The following is a 14,114-nucleotide window of genomic DNA, read 5'->3' as shown; positions in this document are numbered from 1 at the left end:
TTCATCTATACCCCTTTTACTTCCATGAAATCCCAAGCTACTGCCATTCCTTAAAGGAGTATTTCAGTGCACAAATACAGTGTCAGCAACATAGTACATAGTATCGGCCCATCTTTGCTTTTTAAAAATAAACTTAGAATAAAACCTTGATTACCTGCATAATTAGTCCCCATTCACAGGAACTTGCATGCCTGAATAATTAAAGAATTAGATTCTAAAAATGAAAAGGAAGCAAAGCCTGCATTTTTGTACTTGAAAAGCTTCAGCAGCAATCATGATAGTTCACAGCACATAAATAATTCAAAGTGAGCTTCCTCGTCTTTTTTTTTCCTCGCAGAAATCCTCTTAATGCTTCCTAATTAAATGAAAATATTTTATAAGCCATCACTTTGTGACATCACAAGAATATTTTAAACTCTAGATTAGACAAGCTGGATTTGCATTTTCAGTATTTGCAATCTGATATTTGGAGTCATTTAATGGAACCACAAACCACCACGAAGGGGTGATAAAACAGGCACGTGCTTTTGAAATAAAAAGAATAGGGGAAAAAATTTTGTGTCGGGTGCCGGTCATCTGAGTTTAACTCAGCATTCAATTTCACTTCACAACTCAGCACTTTATGCCTTAAACCGCTGGGGCCATAATTTAAAGAAAAAAAATAATTAAAAAAACCCTGACAAAATCCTGACGCAAATGATGCGCAGGTGTGCGGGTAGGGGTAGACACTGTAGGGTGCCAAAGGTGACTTTTCGCCCACAATTTAACCTTTTTTACTACCATGGCGCCGTGAGGGCCGGGAAGGGCAGGCGGCAGGGGGCGCGCTGCCCCCGCCGCGCCGGGCTGGCCGAGGGGAACGTTCTCGAAAGGCCCGGGGCGGAGCCGTGAGGGCTCCGTCCCAGACGGGCTCAAGAGTATCGTCCTCTCGGTGAGCGGAGCCTCGGGTGGCGTGTGGCTGCCGTGTCCCGAATGAGCGCAGACGGGTGGGGGGAGCTCGATCGCTCCTGCCTTGGCCCAGAGCCCTGCCGCCGCTTGGGCAAGGAGCCGCCCGGCCGTGCAGACGCTCGGCGCTGCGCTCCCGCCCGCCTCCATTTTCTGCGGGCTCCCCCCGCGGGCCGAGCGGGCTGTGCCGGCCGAGGGGCCGCGGGACCCGGGCTGGCGAGGCGCCGAGAGGGGAAGGACCCGGCGGCACACAGGCATATCTTCATCTCGGGCCCCGCTCTGCCGGCAGGGACAGGCGTGTTCGCTCGGAGGGCGTCGCCTGGAAACACAGGCGGGAAGGAGTCGCGGCTCTCCTCCCTTACTATTTATTGTGACATATTTTGTTAGCTTTTGGGCTCTGGAAGCAGTACTGTGCGTGCCCCTCTGCCAGCGCCCGGATTGACGCTCGTACCGCGTGGGTGCGCTCCGAGCCCGGCCTGTCCGTGCCGTGCCCGCGCGGCGGCGCTGGGTAAGATGGCGAGGCCGCTGCGAACTGGGCGTGCAGGGACCCGTGCAGGGACCTTCGCCGGCCCTCCCTTCGGGCACTGCCCGAATCCCAGCAAAAACGCCCCCAAACGCCAGCACCTACGGCGCCCGCTCTGCCCTCTCCCTCCCGAAGAACCGAGCACTGGCCCCCCGGAGGGTATTTCAAAGACAAGGTTGCTGAAATAATCCTGATCCTTTAAAAACAGCATCACCGGTTGTTTAAAAATACATGCATTGCCCCCGTGTCACGATTTTTAAATGAGCGTTTATGGCTATTTCTCCAGGAGTCTGCACTTTTTATTTTAAAATATCACTAATTTAAAAATAATAATCAGAAACACATGCGTTTCCCCCGTGTCACGATTTTTACATGAAAGCCTATGGCTACTCCTCCTGAACTCTGCATATTCTATTTTAAAATATTACTATTTACTACTAATAATAACAGACACGTTCATTGCCCTCGTGTCACAATTTTTACACGAGAGCCTATTGCTACTCCTCCTAAACTGCATTTTTTTTTTTTTTAGTGTTCGTGAAGAGGCCGGTCGGTCCTGGGACTGAGAACTTTCCCCGGGTGCGACGGTGGATTTAATTCCAGCAGCCAGCCCCGCGGCCGGGGCAGAGGGATATCCGGGGATGTACCACAGTAAAACAGTCCCGAGGTAGGAGTGGCACAGTCATATTTTATCACTGCGGTATGTCACCGTGCTCAGTATCACCTGGGGATCGTTCTGGTTATTCCGTTTTGCTGAGCACTGTCTAAAGCAGAAAAAAAGACAGAGCCCGGTGAGAAAAGCTGCTCCTGTTGCTGACTTTGCATTCCCTCGAGTCCAATTTGTTCCCTATATATTGAAAGACGCAGAGTTGTTTTTTTAAATAGATATAAAAATATAAATACATATATTTTATATTATATTTTTATGTATAAAATCACTGTCAATCAGAATATCTCAATTCCGGGTTTACCCTTTATTAAACTGCTTTGGGAGATTCTGCGTGGCCTAGTGCAGAGGGACGGGGTTGCTGCTTCGCGCAGAAAAGAGAAGAAACATTACGGGGTGGGGGGGGGAGAGAACCCACAAAAAGAGGTTTCTTCCGTTCTTTCCATGGTGGGAAACCCGAGCAGCAGCCGCGCTGCCGGGAGCCGGCAGTGCTGTGCCGTCTGCCCTGCTCTGGGAGATTTGCTGTTGTTGTTGCATTTTTATTTTCTTTCTTTGCTTTACTGAGCTCTCCACAATGTTCCGGGGTTAGGTAATTCTTTAATTCTTGCCGTTGCTAATTCAAGATGCGGGCCCGATGCCGCAGCCCTGCCCGGGTCGCTGTTTGTGCCGTGGGCTCCGTGTGGGTCACACTCGGCACGGCTGAGTCCTGGGCACGGGGGGGACTTTTTCCTTGGCCCGCCTCGAAGCAAACATGCGATGGGTTGGATAAAAATGCCTGGTGGGTGTCGGGGCCAGCTCGGCTCCCCCCGTGGTTTGGCGTACCGGGTGCCCCGGGGCCGGGGTCGGGCCTTGCTTCCCGAGGGTCCTGCTCCGGAGCGCGGCTGTCGCTGCGCGCACATCCCCTTGAAGCATTTTGAGGTTAGGGGAGCCTTTTTTTTTTTTTTTTTCTTTTCCCGTTTTGGCTGTAACTTTCGCGCACTGTTCCTGCAGTGCTCACATCTGTTTATGTCATCCTTGGAGCGCGGTGCAGTGAATTTGGGATTGAGGCGAAGTCGTAGAACTTATTGCTTGTTAATGTGGGTGCTTAAAGTGCGGCTATTTAAATCCGCAGTTAGGCCTTTCTTGAAAGGTGGCCTGTTTTCTCCTAAGGCTTCAGCACCCAGCCCCTTCCAGGGAGATCCACGGAAATAGTGAGTGCTTAGCAGGTTGGGAAGGGAATAGCCAGTGCTTAGCAGGTTGGGAAAATACTTGTCTTTGTATTAAAAATGAAACTAGGAGCCTTAGTGGGTTGCTCGTCTTGCAATAAGCGGGACTAATTCTGTGTTTTTCTCTTTGAGAGCCCTCTCACTTTCTCTAATAGTGTATATTATGTGGAGAGCGACTGGAAATTGCAAAGAACTTTCAAATAAATAAAAACTTTGACGGAGAACCGGTGATTAAATAACACTGGTCGTTAGAACAGTTAGTGGGACGTTAATAAAATAGTTTATTTGAAACGTGAATGAAAGCAGGATAATTCAGTGTAAGCCCAGAGAGATTTGGGAGCGTCTCGGTGCCGCTGCGGCCGGAGCAGCCCTGCCCAGGGACGGCACGGCCTCAGGGGAGATGCGGCATCGTCCACTTGTCCCGCAGGGCCGAGGAAAGGAAAATACACCTGGATCCTGACAGGGGACACCCCGCAGGGATCCGCGTAGGGCCTCACTCGCTTCCCACCTACGTCAATAGAAGTTTTGTCTTCCAGTTCATTAAAGAAATACAGTCAGGCCCTCCTCGTCGCCTCCTTAGGGGTTTGGGTTTTTTTCTTCTTGAAAGCCTTATTAATGGATTCATGTAGTAAACATGGGTATAAAGTAGGCAATGAAAAAAAAACCAAACAAACAAAAAATCAAACAAAAAACCAAAAAACCAAAAACAAACAAAAACAAACAAAAACAAAAACCCCAAAAAAACCAGTGAAAGCACGAAATAAAATAGAATAAAATAAAACAGAATAAATAACATAGAATAAAGTAAGATGAATAAAATAACATAAAATAAAACAAAAATAGACCAACCACAAACCCTACACCTCCTAAACTTTGTATTTTTTACTGCCTGTGAATAGGAAGATCACTCCAAGCAAAAATACTGAAATCTTGTTTTGGAAGTCTCTGTCGTAAATAGGTCTCATTAAAAAAATAAATTAATTTCTAGTTACAGGAAATTAATAGCTATCGCAGCCTTTTCACCTAAAATACTCACTTCTTAAACTGGTGAGGTCATGTTTTAAATGTTCCGTACATCTGTAACCGCGTGTTACTGAGATCTTTATCACCTACGGTGTCAGCCAATATTTTAACTACAGAAGTAATAAGCAGGTGGGTGGGATTTTTAGAAACGTATCTTGTGTTTCCTCCTAAGCACGGTGACACTGGGAGTCGGGGTAGTGTCCTGCCCTGTTTTTTTGTCACTGACTCTCATTTTTTCGGCATCCACAAGCTTCCCTGGAAGATCCTGACAGTTTCGGGAAGGCTCTGTTACTTTCCAGTCATTTCCAGAAAAACTCCGATGTAGTCTCAATTATTTCCTGAATGTATATATTTATTATTTAAAACTAATTGCAGGAAAGTAGCCGCTGATAGTAGAACGTTTACAATGTATAATGTTGATTAGCTTTCCACAGGGAGCTGTCCTTTGGATGCAATTTTTTTTCCTTCTCATTTTACCACTGTTTCCAAATAATCCCGCGTCCTTCCAGCGAAAAAGCCAGGAAAGCGTCTTCTAAAATGTTCTTTAACACGAAATAACGACGCGTTTGAACATTCACAAAGTACTGATTTCGTGCCTGCCCTCAGTCTATTACCTCAAATAACATCCCACGCTGTGTTCAGGGCAGGCGTTTGCTATCCCGGCTCTTCCTGTGTCCTATTAATAGGACAAATCCGCCCGCGCATGACCCTTCCTACAAGAATTCGGCCACAGTTTGCTTTGACTTATAGCTGACTGCAAAGCTTTAATTAAAAAAATATCAATACATTTTACCCTTTGAAAGCACTTCCATGGGAGCTTGGGGTGGAAGAGTCTCACGCGTGTGCGCCTACAAACCGGGGTAGGTGCGGAGCCTCGCCCGCATCCTGACAACAGGAATCTGCTGGCTTTTAGTAAATAAAGCGTGTTTAGTTTTGTATTTTCTTTTTTTCTCAGGAAACGCGATTTGGTTGGTATGCAAACCGGAGAGCAGCCGTCAGGGACTTGCCACTTATTTCGCCAAACTTTCTCAAGCATTGTCTGTGTGGGAGGTGAAAGTACTTGAATAAAAAGCCTCTTTTTTTTTTTTTTTAAAGAAAAAAAAGCACGCAAACACTCAAAAGAAAACAAAAATGTATTTTTTAAAAAGCCTCATTAAGAAAAAAAATGTAATAGAACACACCTATGTTTTGTTTCTAGAGTAAATTTATCCTTTGCTGAGGGAGAACCCCAGCGCCTCCTGCCCCCATGAAAAGGGTGCCGAGAGGAAGAGCTGCAGTCCAAGGCCAGCTGAAACCCCGGGAACATCACATAACACCGTAACATCAGTTCAGGTCCCGACGGGGACCATTGCCCACCTGAGCACCCCGCGGGGCGGGTTCACAGCCGGGTCCCCACCACGGCCAAGAAGTGGTACCTGCCAAAAAGCCAAGTCTCCTGGGAGGGGTTGGAAGATGCATTTGCGGGAAGACATTAGGAATGAAGGAAAAACAGCTGGTAGAGATGAGCTGGAAAGCTCTATGTGTGTGTATGTATCCCCAGCCAGCACGTCCCTTCTTCCCCCCCCCCCCCCCCCCTCGCCTTTTTTTAGGGGTTAAAACCAGAGTATATTTGCTCAGCAGGTGACCCTCAGGTTTGCTCTCCCGTTTTGCTCTGTCGGCCCCTTTGCGTTTATAGGTGGGTTTTGTGTATTTGTTCCTCAAAAGTAGCTATTATTGCTGTTAATTATTGTAAAAATGTAAAAAAAAAGACGTTAAAAAAAAGTGAATTCATAGCCTGCTAGCAGAGAGGCAGAGAGCACCCCTTGCTCTCCTGGCAGTTGAAATAAGGGTATCGATTTGGGTTAGGGAGCATCCTCCAATTTTAAGGGAGAGGTGCTTGAAGTCAAGAATGCCTTTTCTTTTTTTTTTTTTTTTTTTTTTTTTTTTTTCCCCGCCTTTTCTCTTTTATTGTAGGAAAAAGACATTCCTCCTCCGTGGTCGTTTAGGCTAGCCCTCCCCTGGTAACTCCAGACGGGAGGGAAACAGGCATGCATTGGGTTTTTAATTTATGTTTGTTTCTTTTAAAGATATTTGTCATGCTGCAACCATTATTCCAAGGATCCTGCAAGGTTTTCATTCACCACCCGGTTTTCAGGGCTCCTTTCTTCATGTTGCACCCAGTCCAACTTGAGACTCTGGAGTGGAAATAAGGGAAAAAAAAATCTAGACAAAATAATGATAATAAAAATCTGAAGCAACCTCCCCCCTTTGCTCCCTATCACCCCCAAACCAAGCTGCCCCCAAACAAAATTCTCCTTCGGGAGGGAACTTACTCCTCGTCCTGTCGGCACATTTAAGAGTCATTTTATTTGCCTGAACTTTGGAACAAAGCTGGTTTCCAGAGGAAATTTCCACTCCTGCTGCTGCCTCGCACCAGAGGGCGCCGGGAGCCTTCCCAGGCTTTGCTGCCTCAAGTGCTGCTGGAAATTAACTCTTTGGGCGCTCTCCCTGGAGGCTTTTCTAACCTTTCCCTTTTAAAATACACAGCTAGATTGTAACTTTTTTTCCCGCCCTGTAAAATGCGTCTTGGTTTGTTTGGGTTTGGGTTTGTGAGGGTTTTTTCCCACCCTGTCTTACCCTTTCCCAGCACTTCCAGGGCTTCATGCTCCTGCAACAGCCCCCAGCGCTCTCAGGAGATTTACAGTTTCTCTCTGTCCCTCTTAACTTGGTTCCGATTAAGTCACTGCATCATGTTTGTGTGACGTTACCGTGTTTCCCCTCATAATTGCCAGGGATAAAAGTTTGTCTGGCTGTGTTTAAGCTTAAAGGGTCACTCAGGGCTCTTCAAGCAGAACACCACCGAAGCGCAGCGCCAGGGGAAGAGCAGTGCGTAAACTGTCCCAACGCATCTCCCTGTACCGCCTGTGGTGTTCCGGTCTGGGCCTAAAGGGTGTAAGGCCAAACCCTAATGTGGGGGGCTGACTAATGTATGCTACAGGGTCAGAGCTGTTTTACACTGAGACCTAAGGAAATCCATGGCTTTTCCCATGGACAGGGCGCTGTTGGGAGGACACACCCTGTGTTTCTGTGCCCCAGTGGCTGCATCTGATTTGGTTGTTACACACTCACTTTCTGGCCTGACAGGATCATCAAAGTCCATCTACTGGCCCTGCAGAGACACCCCAACAATCCCACCCTGTCCCTCAGAGTGTTGTCCAAACACTCCTTGAGCTCTGGCAGCCTTGGGGCTGTGCCCAATGCCCTGGGGAGCCTGTTCAGTGCCAACCACCCTCTGGAGGAAGAACTTTTTCATGAGATCCAACCTAACCATGCCCTGACAGAGCTCCAAGTTTGCTACAATTCAAAGAAAACTGCAAGAATAAGTAACCCAAAGAGCAAATACTGCAGGAAATTATAGAAGACTTTATCTGTAACTGGGGATTATAAACCCTCAACTTCAGCAAGAGCATTTCTTGTGTTCATCTGCATATGCAAATACTGTGGCTCACCTTCTGAGTCTCAGTTTTAGTGGCAATGCAGGTTGATTATTCACAGAAAAAATCTGAGGGAAAATATTTGTTATTACTTTATTTTTTTACAAGAGCAGTCTGTTTTCAAACAGCAAAGAAGGACTATTTTCAAGAGGAGACAGTGACAGTACAAGGGGGAATGGATTCACACTGAGAGAGTGCAGAGTTTGACTGGATATTAGGAAGCAGTTCCTCCCTGTGAAGGTGGGGAGGCCCTGGCACAGATTGCCCAGAGAAGCTGTGGCTGCCCCGTCCCTGGTTGGACAGGGCTTGGAGCAGCCTGGGCTAGTGGAAGGTGTCCCTGCCCATGGCAGGGGGTGGAATGGGATGATCCTTAAGGATCCTTCCAACCCAAACCAGTCTGGGATTCTGGGATTCTATAATTCTGATGAGCCACTGGATCCTGGAGTACTCAGTCCTGTTGAATGTTTAGGAACCAATTTAGCTGCTTGTCTGACACATCTCTCTTACTCAGTGAAATGGGCTCAGCTGAAAACTACAATCACTACTGACATATTAAAAAAAGAAAAGACAATGCAGGCCTGAACATTGATATCAGGTGAGTCCTGTTCCAGTGCAATACATATTACCACGTTAAATAATGCTCTGACTTTTTTTTAACACAACTTTTAGGAAGCACATAAACATCTTTTCTTCATGATTTGTGCCATATTTAACCATACCAAAACTAGATCAAGAACTCATCAGTGTGGGCCATGGACAGATGCACAGTGTGTAGTTTCCAACAGATCTGATAATTCTAAATAAATGAATAAAAAGGAAGATATATAATAAGAAAATGAAGAAGAAGGAAGAATAAGCTAAATATTAGGATGCATAATTTCTGTGTTTCCTGTAAACTTTGATGCTATTCACATATCACTTAAGGATCAACAGAAATGCAAAATGCGTGATCTGAAGGTGTGTTAAAAAATCCAAGGGAAAAAACCTATTAAAACCAACACCAAAAAACATTTTAATCCTGGGGGCTGGTGGAAAAACTCAGTTGAAGAGAAATGGTGATATTGTCCATGTGATATTTAAATTGAAATACAGATTTTAAATTTTTTTGTGACTACTTCTCCATTTATGTCATTAATTTAGCATCTGTCAATCAAAAAAAAGGAAAATGCATCAAAGGCTGCTGAGATCTGATTCCATCACTTACTAGTTCATGTTGAGTTTCATCTGTCAGGTGTGTGTGTAAGGTGAGAATTCTTGTCTCAGAGCAAATAGGACAGTGTGCTGGATACTGTAAGACAGCCTCTTGAAAGGCAGCAGCAGCTTTGCCCTGCTGCCCCGGAAATGCCCGGGGTGTGTTGGTGCCCAGCGCGCTGGGCCTGGTGCAGCTCTGACTTTCAGAGCCCTCTCTGCTGCCTGTACACGGGGTCTCAGTGGGCCTTCATGTCTGGCCATGGCACTGACTCACACTTGGTAACTTGACTGATTTTTTTTTGGAGGAGGAGTAGAGGGGCCTTTGAAGAGACTTCTCGACTCTTGGAACAACACGGGGAAAAAAATCATGTTAAAATGCATCTTGGCCCTTATGCCATTTTCATTGAAGCTGATGGTAAAACCCTCTTTCCCTTTACTAGGAACAGGACTGAGCCATTTAAAATGCTATTTCGTAATATAAATCTTTTAAGTCTTAAATATTTCCATACAGTGGAGAAAAGAAGTCTCAAACGTCATCAGAAAGACTGCTTCTTGTTAGGTTGTTACAATGTGCTATTTCTGTTCAAATAACATTTACTAATATGAGAGACAAATACATTTGTACAGTTTGGGAGCCTGACGCTGCAGTTGGGTGTTTGCAGCTTTTATACATTAGGGTATTTATGACAATAATTTTAACTCTTCAGTTGCATAAAACAAAGCCCAGATGTTTCTCAGCAGCATCAGGTCTTTTAGCTGAGCCTTTCTGGAGTGTAGTGCAGAGTTTGGTTACAGTTAAGCTTGAGTCAAAATATTCCAAGAGTATGGAGGGATGACGTGGCGAGGCACAAGTAGGAAGGGGGAAGAGGGACACTGAAGGAGGAAACAATCTTACTCTCCAGCTATGCCAAGTCCCCACCTGTGGGATCATGGAGAACTCTTAAGTTCTCATCTTTGGATCTTCTTCCCTCCTTGGCAGTGGCTCTAAAAAGGATTAAGTGAGAGAACAGCAGCAGAAAAAGCCCTCAAAATACCATGCTCTGGGAAGGTCAGGGAGGTTGCCTTCTCCAGATGTACAGGGGCTCCAGGGTTCTAATTTGAATCTCTCTGTGCTGAGTTGCTGTGATGTCCTGCCCAGCATCCTGTCTTCCCGCCCAGGAATATAATGAGGGCAATGCAATTTCCATGGATTAGTTGTTTGTCTTCCCTGGAGTTAGCCTGGCTGGGTAAGCACAACTGAGCAGCACTCATGTAGTCATACAGGTCTTACCAGTGATCTCCTAATAGGGGGGTATTGTCCAAGTGACAATTGACCTGAGCTTGTGCCAAATGCCACTACAAGTCTCTCTTTTCTTTCTGTTTCTGGGTGTGTTGTGTCCAATGATAGTGTCCTATGATAAGCTTTTCAGGGGACGAACTGTCTTTATAGCTGGTGTCTTTATAGCACCTTATGTAGTGACCCAGGCTTAAAATAGTGGTGATAAGATGCACTCATCTGAAGAAAGATTAACTGATCTTTTAAGTCCATATTTCCAAGTAGATGATGATTAATAAAGAGATTAAAAAAAGAAGAAAAGTGATAAGGTGCATTATACATCTTGGTGAGAAAAGAGACTTTTGCTGTCTCTGCGCTTGCCTTGTCTCAGGAAATATCTACGGCTTCATGTCAAAACACTGGGAAAACACAGAGGTGGTTATGGTGAATACCAAAATAACTCCCAGAGCTACAGATATGCACATAAATGCAAGTATAAAAATGATCACATTTGAACTAACAGAGCTCACTGGGCACATTTGACCTGCAGTAGGAAGAATTATTGTAGTTGCTGTTCAAATTAGTGCGACATGGTCCATTTGGACTGCAAGATCTTCCTGAAATAACAAGGCATTCTCTCTGTGGTTGGATTGAGTGGGATGCAAGTAGAAGGCTCAGTGGGATTTTTGGGTGGGGAGCAGGGTCTGTACACATGCACTGGCATCAGAGGAGTGACTCTTGTTTTTGTTTAGTCCCTCACCTGCCCATGACAGTTCCACGACTGGAACCCAAAGCCCCCCAATTAATACACATGCAATAGGAGACATGATACAAAAAATTTTACGTATTTTCTGGTTCTCACTAACATATGTCTCATGTTCCTCTTTTCATTAGTTCACTGTGACAGATTCCACTTCTCTACCCTAATATCAGCCTTATATTCCATTTTGTTGTTGGTTTATGGCAACTTTATTTTAGATTGAACTTACAAGCCCAAATACCACCATTTAACAGTGGTCCTCTGTCTACTTTTGTGATACCTTCCAGTGTACTCCAGAGGAGCAAAATGTAAAAACTATGGTAGAACAGCCTCCTGTTTTGATGAAAAGTTGCTAGCAGTTATGACATAATTAACTTAACCAACAAGGCAATAAAAATTAAGTGCCCTGTTTGTGAGTGATGCACATCTCATATTAAGGCTAAATTTCCTCTAAGTTATACATTGAAACCTCTTCCATTATGACATTCATAAAATCTTGTATTCAACAACATCGCTTCCTTTCCTAGGTCTTTTGGAATCCAACAAGAGAACTTCAGTTGAGAGAGAAGCAGGGATACACTTCACAAAATGTGTTCCAGCAGTGGGAAAGCTTCGGGAAACTGCTAAAAGCATTATACATTGCATATTTCTCTGACCAGACTTTACTTGAGTGATCAAATGATAGGCTGTTATTTTTTGTATTTCCGAGGAAGTAATATTTTTGCTACTTGTAAGTGACTATTTGTAATTTTTACTATTATAGTAAGCACCTATCCAATCAATCTTGATTTTTAAATCTCTTTTAGTCTCTTGAACAAATACATTTACAAGAAAAATCCGGTTTGTTTAGAATCATGGAATGATTTAGATTGAAAGGGACTTTGAAGGTCATCTGGTCTACCTCCTACTCAAAGCAGACCTAACCTACTAAGATGGGTTGGTTTCCTTTTTTTTTTTTTTTTTTTTTTTGGTATTTCAATAGCAGTATTTTATGGCAATAGTTCTTGCTGAAGAGCTTGTTCTAAACCACTTTCCATTTACTAATTTCCCCTGTTAACTTTGCTGCTATAAATATACCCTGTAGTCACCTTTGGAATCAACAATCCCTGTTCACAATTTATTTTGCTCTTGCCTCTTGCATTGACAATGGCAAAGAATAAAGAGTAAACTGAAATGTGCAGAGTAAAATACAGTTTGGAAAATGTTGCTTTCTCCCATGTCAGAGGGTTTATTATCCCATATTCTGAAGAGTGACCATACCTCAGTCCAGGATTATTGCTTTGAAGATAAAGGAAATGAAACTACTCTTCTACCTTAAGGTCCAAAAGAAAATTACTTCATTTCTGTGTATTTCCAGAGACAAGGAGCTGCTGATCTATGATTCTTCTCAACATATAGGAGAGCTGAACAAAATGTAAAAACCAAAGGCCTGGCTTTGCTCTCAGCTGTTCTGGTATAATCCAAACTCAGCTTCTCTGGGTTGATGAATTTATTCCAGTTTTACTCTACTGTGAACAAACCAGAATTTATTGTATAGTTTGATTGAAAGAATTGGACCATTTTCTTCTGTTTTCAGATGATGAGCTGTTTCTTAGTTGGTCTGTAGTCTCTCTTTCTCACCCTTTCCCTAATCTGTAATTTTAAAAAAGCATATTTGCAAAAGAACAATGACAAACTCTACCTGAAAAACTGTTATACAGTCTTGCAAACTCTTGTTTTTTAAAGAGAAGCCTCCTGCAGACCATGAAACCTGGGAAGGATCCTGTGGAGGACTTGGGCATGTTTAGAAAGCATCCAGAGTAGCTATGACAGCTTCATGTCCTGGGGCCAAGACTCTGTCCACATACCAAATCTCTGACACTATGCAAGATCCTTATCCAATATGAAGAGGAAACTGTAGAATTAGAATTGTCTAAAATAACCCCTAGAGAGACTATTGCTGGTTCTTGAGAAGATTTTTTTTTTTTGACATCTTAAATACAGCTTTTTATAAAAATGTCCAAAATAGGAAACTTGTGAAAGAAGCCCTGGAAAAACAGGTTCCCAGCTAGGTCCTTTTTTGTTATTTGCTGTGATTTCTTTAACCTTCTTTGATCAGTTAAATGGACTTGGAGTGTTCTAGAAGCCTCTGAAATATATCAATATAATTTTCTTGGGTTTATATTTGAAATGGGAGTGGTATCCAATGTGGGTTTCAGCTCTTCTAATCTGGATGAGCTGGGATTAATGCTGAGTGTAGAGAGGGAGGCTGATCTCAGCAAAGGGAGATGGGCAGGGTCCAATCCATTACCTGGTCCAGGCAGTTTGGATGCTGACTGTCTTTTTTGATGTTACATATGGAAGTGAAGCATTCCAACTGATAAAAATCTGCTTTTCCATGCAATGAATATGTTGGCTACAGTGCCTGCAGCCTGTGCTTTCTGGTAAAAGCTGAGCTCTGTGTTAATTCTCTTAGTTATTGATTGGTAATATTATTTCTGCTTCCTGTCTCTGCAATGAGGTCTTTACATCCTGCCTGTAGTTGATCCCTTCCTGTTTCTCTGGCTATGGAAGTGTTCTGCAAAGCAGGTTTTTATAAAGGAAGAGAGACCTGGAAAATGCATTACTAAAGGTACTGATTTAAAAAAACAGGTGCATAAATGATGTTTTGGTTTCAGTAGCCAGGATGAGGTTTTGAACATTGGCTCAGGCAGAACCAAATTCAAACATTTTAATAATGGCATATTAACATAACTGCCTTATGCAAAATATTTCTGGCCACTTTTAAAGAAAATAAACAGAAAGAGTGATATATCTGGATAAAAAGGAGCAGATGGTAATTTTCATTATTCCTCCCTTCCCCTCTCCTTTTACTTGCATCCCAGTGAGGGAGAACTGAAAGACAAAATCTCCTCTTTAGTGAATTTAGAACAGAAACTGCAAAATAGATATCCCAACTTATGCCTTAACCTTTGCCCTGTGGGGTCATGCTCTTAAATGCTCTTCATCTGGATTAATAGAGCCAAAGGATTTTCGTCACTGAAAAAAAATGTTCAGATTTTACATGAGTTAAGGACTGCTTTGATTTGTGAAAAC

At 43.8% G+C, this 14,114-nt stretch overlaps 2 long non-coding RNA genes across 2 annotated transcripts; one reads left to right on the top strand and one right to left on the bottom strand.

Annotated features, from left to right (window-relative positions):
• The first annotated feature begins 2,002 nt into the window (after window positions 1–2,002).
• On the top strand, window positions 2,003–11,698 carry LOC126644248 (uncharacterized). Its single transcript, XR_007629892.1, has 3 exons — window positions 2,003–2,132; window positions 5,559–5,886; window positions 11,567–11,698. It is a non-coding gene; the product is annotated as an uncharacterized LOC126644248 (long non-coding RNA).
• Window positions 6,254–6,752, bottom strand: LOC126644250 (uncharacterized). The gene is made up of 2 exons (XR_007629894.1): window positions 6,673–6,752; window positions 6,254–6,534 (listed from the first exon to the last, which is right to left on the bottom strand). It is a non-coding gene; the product is annotated as an uncharacterized LOC126644250 (long non-coding RNA).
• Window positions 11,699–14,114: the final 2,416 nt, after the last annotated feature.

Source organism: Myiozetetes cayanensis, unplaced genomic scaffold, assembly GCF_022539395.1.
Source record: "Myiozetetes cayanensis isolate MyiCay16 unplaced genomic scaffold, myiCay2020 scf3, whole genome shotgun sequence".
In the NCBI taxonomy this organism is placed as follows: domain Eukaryota; kingdom Metazoa; phylum Chordata; class Aves; order Passeriformes; family Tyrannidae; genus Myiozetetes; species Myiozetetes cayanensis.
Note: the sequence above shows the minus strand (reverse complement) of the source record. Positions and strands in the feature narration are given on the sequence as shown.